We start from the raw sequence: 8,363 nt of genomic DNA on the forward strand, positions 1-8,363 counted from the left end.
CCCCCCCCCCCCGCCCTGCCCTCGCCCCCCCCTCCCCATGCTGCCCCAGCCCCCGGCCCCTCCCTTGCCCCCCACCCGCCTCCCCCCCCCCCCTGCCGCCCCAGCCCTGGGTTCTCCCCATCACACACCTGCACCCTCCTTCCGCCTCAGCCCTGGGTCACTGGTAACTTGCTCCCAGGGCGGGTCATTCAGCAGGAATTTTGGATGTGCACAAAACACAGACAGGATTGGTTCCCATATGGTTACAGAACTGCAGCAAAGTGGAACAATTTTCAGCTGGTGTGATTGGAGGATATCTGGATGCATATTATAAGACTGTCTTACATAAATGAGGAAAAGTTGAGGTACCTTTATTATTCTTTTGTTCCACTCTTTGTTTCTATGGGGAATTTGCCAATGCAATATCACTGTCTCCTTTTAAACAAATAAAACTAAAAAAAAAAAAAGAAAAGGCAATGGTTGTTGAAAATAGCAATTCCAGTCCTAAAAACCACTGAGAAGCATTTCTTGCTCAATTTTATCCTACTTTTTCTACAGCAAGTTACAGTGGATCAGTATATTTGATTTGGGAGAAATGAAGTAATAGCTGCCCAAATTGAGCTTGAGCACTCCTGAATTTTGAGGTGTTCAAATCTGTAAGGCAGATGCTAGATTCCCTTTCTGAATATTAGCTAAATCTGGAAAGGAAAAGTCAATTTCTGCTTCCATGGCTCAGAAGTGGAAATCCTCCTACGTGCCTGGTACTGTATCTAAAGCTGCCCAGGTCCAGTAGAGCCTCCCTTCCCTTATTTTTCGTTTTAAATTCTAGTGGGATCTCAGGGCCCCCTGTTGGTTCTCAGCTCCCATGCTGGATTTGTTATTGTGTGCTCATATTTTTGCATTATTGCTGATTCTCTTCAGAGGTATAATGGTAAGATATGCATGAGGAAGAGAAACCAGACTGTTGGTGATGAATTAAGCACTACTGTGACAATTATCATAGAAACATTTAATTGTAAGTCAACAAGTTTCATTTGTATACTGCCAGCCCATACTGGCACATAATATTCAGCTGCTGAGAAGATAAGGGCCAAGGTGCTTGACTTCAAGGTCTGAGCATATGCTCCTCAACTAGTCAATGCCAGGTTGTGGATTATATTGTTCCTGCCTTTATCGGGTAGTGGTCTTTGTCAGATGTTGGCGGTATGAGAGACTATGATCCAGAACCACCTCAAGATGTTTTGGAAAATCCTATTGCCTGCGTTTGATGTCACAAAAGGGAACATTCAGGGATGTCTTTGCATTGTGGTTCCTCAGGTGGCATGTGGAGATGGCTGGGTTGGTTTGGTTTTTTTTTGAGGGTTTGGTCAGAATTGCCATAATGGGTAGCATGCCTCTAGTGTTTTCAGATCTGTGAGGATGCATTCTGCTTGGGTGAAAGTGCTTGCTTGATGGTGAGCATGAGATCATCCATGTATCCAAATTTCCATGATGGGGTCAATGGCATGTTGCTGATATAAATATTAAAAAGAGTGATGGTGCCAAAGAAGATCCTTGTGGGAGCCCACTGCTCAGTAGATATGGTCTGCTGGTCTGTTCCATTAGATATCAGTGAAACTTGCAGTTGGTGAGCAAAATTGCCAGTAATTTCAGCTTTGTTCTGCAATGCACTTTGACACTTTCAAAAGCAGATCATCGCACCAGACCATGGACTTGGCATCAGCATATGACACATAGCCCACTGCAGACTTGAGTAGGCACACTAGGGGCAAACTTTGAGGTAGGTTGTCAGTGCGATTACCTGATTTCAGGTGCTTCATCCTGTATTGCTCTTTAGGGATGTAGTCTTCAAAGATGGATGTAAGTCTCTTGAATAGCATCTTTTCCAATAGCTTGTACTTGATGCATAGTAAGGATGTTGGCTAGGAGTTTTAGATCAGTGTCAGTTTTCCCCATTTAGAGGATGGTGATAACCTTTGCCTGTTGCATATTTTGGGTATTTGGTCATGAGCAAGCAAACGTTGGTAAAGAAGTGCATCAGCCCATCATGGCCATGCTGATCTTGGTTGAATGTTCTAGGTGATAAAGTAATATAAATAACCAATATGAATAATGGTGATATTTATTTAGCTGAGCAGCAAAAATACTTATAGCTACTATAAGGTGATTGTTGTTAAACTAGTAGTTTAAACATTAGATGCAGTTTGAAGTTAGAATAATGAATTACTTAATCAATACAGTGTGGTGCTCATAAATTTTATTCAGATGCCTGAAATATTTGTATTGCTACAGCTGACAAATAATAAAGCTAGACATGATCCCATAGTATGAAACAAAGACTCTGAAGTGTTTTTCTTTCACAACTGTCATTTCTCACATACCATGCATAACTAGGGCATGGCCCGGTTGGTTTATATTAGGTATGGTAAATGGGAAAAAATCTTTGGAGCTGACATCTAGTTTATAGGAAAGCGATTTCAAGAAATTATATGGTTTTCACAAAGGCATTTAGAAATGGATTTGCTGCAGAAAGATGCAAGAATGAGAGACAAGTATATTTTGGGATTCTAACTGGGACTACATTTTAGTAGTACCTAAGATAAATGCTTACTGGGCCACATAATGTTAGGGGCAAAGATGAATTTCTAGCTAAAAAAACCACCACTGCTACCTTAAATGGCCTCATCTTCTGACAGCAGCACAAAATAGATTGTAACAGTTTTAAGAAAGGTTCAGTTTTGGATCTAAACTACTAGGGCCAAACATACCCTTGAAATACGTGTGTATCTTTCATTCCAAAGCATGTGGCTGTGACCAAAATTGTGTGTCTTAAATCGTGGTCTATAAAATAACATCTGATGAGACTAGCACCTGAGTTTATATAGCATCTCTCATCTTTAAATGATCCTAAATCACTTTATAAACTTACACGATGTGAAGGGATCACTACACCAACTGCTGACATACATACACCTGAACCATTAAATAGTGCAGTGCAACAATGTCTCACCACTACAAGTTAGTACAGGAAGTAGGGTTGCCAGGTGTCATTTTCAATCGAATACCTGGTCGTAAGGGACCCTCCGCAGCCCGGTGAAAATAAGTGAGTGAGTGAAGGTGGGGGAGAGCAAGCGACGGAGGGAGGTGGGATGGAGTGAGTGGGGCAGGGTCTCGAAAGTAGAAAGTTGGTCATTACTACAATTGGAAGCTGGCCATGACAATAGGATTCACCATCCCATTCTTGATAACATTTGACTAGAAGAAGTTAGGTTCTGAGTTTTACAGCCTGTCTAGCAGCACAATATCATACTGGGGCATTGTCTTAGCATTAATTCACTGATTACTTTTGATCCTGAAGTACCTAAAAGGCCTTCTCCTTCCAAGAGTCAACCCAGGTAACCATTTCTTAGCTTGTAAAGTCTATCAGGATCACAGATGCAGATCATGTTGGGATCAAATTACTCTTTTGTTTTCTTGCTAGAATACACTAATCCATGAAAGTAGAGTGATATTGACTCTAAAGTTCTCACCTCCAAATTTTTGACCCTCATCCTGAAGAAAGAGGAGAAAAATGATTATGAAAAACAAAACAGTCTTATCTGCTGTTTTACAGACACAGGTTGGTGCCATCTTCATTTCAACAGACAGTGTTATAGTAAATTTAAAAGTGGGAAATGTTTCTAAAATTAGACATTTTGAGTCTGATTTGTACAAGGCCACAACATACTACTGACTTGCTTACTACCTAGCTAGGTTTTTGTATTGGCGCCATCACCCATTTGACTCATGCAGCTAATGCAAACTCAGTGGGAAATCCACAGCAATCTTTATCAGGATCACATCCTAAATCCCCAGCATGTAGCTAGAGCATCTGCATTCCCAAGAGAAATTAATGATCTCAACTGGCTTTGAAAAGCTTACTGAGATCAGAGTCACCTCTGCTGAAATGAATACTCAAATATGAAATCTTATTTCAAAAACACTGGGCAAAAAGAGAGAGAGCTCTGAAGGGTATATTTTCTATTGCCTTATGATAAAAATATATCTAATGTAGGTATCAGTTCAGCGATGGTGAATAATTTAATCATACTTGTAAATGACACTGCAACAAAAGGTCATCAGATCTGTCAGCCCCTCGACTGCTTAGGTAAAATTAGATCTGCTTTATTGACGGCAAAAACTGACATGCAGCGGAGAACTAGCTTTGGCTTGACATTAAAAAACAACAAATAATGCATTTCTGGAGGAAAGGATGGCTAGGGATATATCTGAGACGTGCATACCCAAAATGTTCCAGATAGAATTATTGTACAGCATACAATGGGCCAGATTCTGGCTGCCAATGAGGCTACTTTGCACTGCTCCAACACAGCAAAGCTGTCAGTTTAACTAGTTAAATCAGGATTTTCCAAACTAGGCTGACCATCCCCCCCTCCTCACCTACACCCCTTACATGTAAGGGCATGTGGAGAGCATGGCTGAGTTAAGGGAAGTGGCTGAAGTGCCACTGTGCTCCAATGATCTCTAGCTGCATAACAACCACTTGGACATCATGGAAGGGCACAGTTTAGAGAAGTCCCAAGGGTTCTTTTTAACTCTACTAAATGCGGAAACAGCCCTTGGGCAACCCTAGGATTGCAGTGTATGGAAGGAAGTGATCAGAAAGGCAGTGGAAGTCCACGGTTCCCACCCCAGTTAGGTTGAGTGCTGCTGTTTAGCTCAGTATTCCAATTAATATTTGATTAAAAAGAAAAGAAAATCAAGCTTATGTCCTTCTTGACATCTAATTTCAATCAGCAAGTAGAGACTGCCAACAAAGTGGCACTTCTGGAAAGTGAACTCTGTTTATTCATTCCACCAGTATTTTTGTGTGTTCTCATATAAGGGACAATTCCAAAATGCTGATTTGTAAGAGATAATTAATAACATCTTTGTCATCATTCACAGTTTATTGTTCACAGATGACAAATTGCAGAACCGTGTGATATACAAACATGTCACCTCAAGCACCTATGATCACTGTCCATTAATCCAGAAGTTTATACTAACATTCCAAACCCCTTGGCAACCAAATGGACCTCATTAAAATAAATAAAAAAATAAAATCAACCATACTTAGAAAAGTGTCCTTCTCCTCTCCCTTCCAAAAATGAGACCTGGCTGAGTCACAGGATAGACAGGATTCAATGATGGACACATCAAAGGTTTGCTATAAATAAAGATGTCACAACAAGCAAGTTCATGGCAGTACACAACTCGACACAGAAGCTTTAAAGCATTTGGGACAGGAAATTCAGAATAGCCAATGGGAGCCAGCATTCGTTTGTGCACTTGGAAGGGCCCGAGGTGGCAGATTTTAACGTTCTTATATTTCTATATACTGAAAGGTGATTTTATTTGTAGAAGTTTTTAAGTTTCCCTCAGAGCCCAATATAGGTGGAAACATGGTAGTGAAGGCTCATGGCTTTACTGCTGGAAGGATAAAAACTAATTTTAAAAAACAATCATTTTATTTCAAACCCTCGAAAACATTCCTAAAGTAGTTTTTCTGTGACATGTATAGTATAATATATGTTCTGTGATGATACAGTCGAATTACTAGAAGATATTTGGATTGATCTGTCTCACTCATTCACCACTTCTGATTAAAATCACCATCTTAAACTCATGTTTTCTGTCCATACCCCACAATTACTAATTGAGACTTACTATGCAGCTGTCTAGGCAAGCCCAGCGATATTACTTGAGTATGTAGCAACTGAAGTAAACAGCAACATTCACATAGACTAGTGTAGCAGTACAACTGGCTTTTCTTACAACCAGCCCTATAATTATTGCCTTATTTCATTACCATTAATTTTTGTCCATACAAACCAGAGGGCAACACTTGTCTCCATCCCCTTTGCCCCCTAATTAATTGCTAATTAATGAATGGGAAGAAAAAAAATCTGTGCATGGCAATATTCTGAGTTCTAGACTTAATCTTTATATTTTCTATCGATGGCAGCACCATCCTGAATTAGTACCACATTTGTAGCCTGATGTATTGAGCTATCAGACTAGTTGAACAATCTGCTCAATAGAAGAATCTCTCTGCTCAAAAATTTTCAAAAAATGTTGTTGGGGTCAAACAATGACCTTTAAAAATGTAAAATATTTATAGTCTCAAAACATTCCATATTTTTCTCTAACAAAATCCCCTCTTTCTCCATTAGTCACCTTCTTCCCCTCTATTTTCAGTCAATGTAAAAAGGAAAAATGAAGTGGGAAGAAAAAAATATATGGGAGAGGGAATGGTTTAAACCCCCACCCAGAAAATTTTCAATAAAAGTATGTATGAAAATATGATTAAAGGGAAAAAAATCATTTCTTTTTGAATCCTGTGAATTCAAAATATTTGAAATTTGCCATACAATTCTTTACCGTTTTTGAACCGTTTATAAAAAAAATAACTCAAATAATCATTGTATGTTCTCTGTTCACACACATACTTGCAAAGTGGGTAAACTGATGCAAATATGCCAATGAATAGAGAAGAGAACAATGAGTTTAGGCTGAGAAATGCAATGAATACTTCGCAGAGAAGCATAAAAACTGGTTGATCAATCCTACTGAGGTGAAGTTTTCATTTTTAAAAAGAGTATCTGATTACTTCTCTTTTCTTGTTTTCAAGCCTTGATGACCAGAAGATTCTGTTTTTAGTAAAAATAGGTTGTATAAAGTAAATCACGGAAATAATAACTTTGAGATAACAGAACTTCATGAAAAATGAAGAGAGTACAGACAACTGGAAGATATGATCTCTAGGAAGGCTGCCAAAATACTCTAGAAGTAGTTAGGAGTGTGAAAATTATATTATTTCCCATAAAGAAAATCCTTTGCATGTAATGATACATAGATGAGAGTGACACACGTCACTGCCATTAGGGAACAGACAAGTGACATGTAGCAGATTTTGAAGGGAATGTGTTCCAGATAATCAGACACCAAAAAAGAGTTTACAATAAAATTCTTAGTGCTGTCATGCCTGGTTAGGAAGAAGATAGTGGTAGCTATTCTCACACTGATTAAAAACTATTGAGAGTGCTATATGAGACTTCGTTCAGCAGGCCCAGGGAAGACATTCTTCACCTAGGCAATTTCTACTTCCACTTTCTTGTGTCATTTCTCTCCTACTTTTCTAGCCAAGTAGAACTCTGAAAACATGTATTATTCTTCACTATTGTTTCATGGTTCCCCTTGAACAGTGTAGCAGAGACAGCACGAATGTTTCCATGCTGGGCAGGACATTCTTATTGTACATAAATTAAACATTTTCAGAGATAAATCCTCATATTGGGTCACCTATGTTTATAAGGACTCTGGGTTATGATGTGCTGTTATCCTGCCCTGTTTCACACTTAACAGCTCACAGCTGTATCAAATCAACTAAACTTCCTTCGCATGTACATCAAAATGTATTTGAGGAATATTTCTCTGCTTGCATAGTAGCTGCCTTTACTGAGTGTCTTTGTTAGGTGTGTGTCAGTGCACTAATTGTGTCAACAAACTCTTGCTCTTGGGGCCTGTTCCAAAGCACACTGAAGTCAATGCAGAGAGATGACCTCTCGAGGTCCCTTCTGGTCCTAGAATCTATGAATTCCCATTGGCTTCATTCTGGGCTTTGGAACACTACCAGGTGTGGCTCATCATATTTCCAGTCAATGAATGTAATTAGCTATAGCAAGTGGAGTAGATTGTGAGATTACAAACAAACAAAAAACCCCACCAACCAACCAACCCTGGGAAGGAAAAAAACAAACACACACGACCATGCAATAAACTACATAAAGTTAGATTGTCTGTAGTCAAAAACTAATGTTTCTTTTTATAAACCACTGCAATAATTACAAAAAGATATTTTAAGAATGCTAACATGTACAGCAAAGATGTGTTTTCAAAGCAAAAACAAAACAAAACAAAAAACCCCAAACCCCACACCAACAAACAAACCCTCTCTCAATTGTGTAGGTTGGCTTTGCAAAATTGTCATCAAAACATATCTGCCCAGACACCAGATCTACTTTCCCACTTGTAACCATGATGATAATGAGGAGGAGGATATGGAAAACAAAACGATTGGTGACAGGTTTCAAAGTAGTAGCCGTGTTAGTCTGTATCAGCAAAAATGAGTCTTTGTGGCACCTTAGAGACTAACAAATGTATTTGGGCATAAGCTTTCGTGGGCTAAAACCCATTTAATCAGATGCATGGAGTGGAAAATATAGTAGGCAGGTATGAATACACAGCACATGAAAAGATGGGAGTTGCCTTACCAAGTGGGGGGGGGGTCAGTGCTAATGAGCCAATTCAATTAAGGTGGAAGTGGGCTATTCTCAACAGTT

The sequence above is a fragment of the Trachemys scripta genome, chromosome 12 (assembly GCF_013100865.1).
Source record: "Trachemys scripta elegans isolate TJP31775 chromosome 12, CAS_Tse_1.0, whole genome shotgun sequence".
In the NCBI taxonomy this organism is placed as follows: Eukaryota; Metazoa; Chordata; order Testudines; family Emydidae; genus Trachemys; species Trachemys scripta.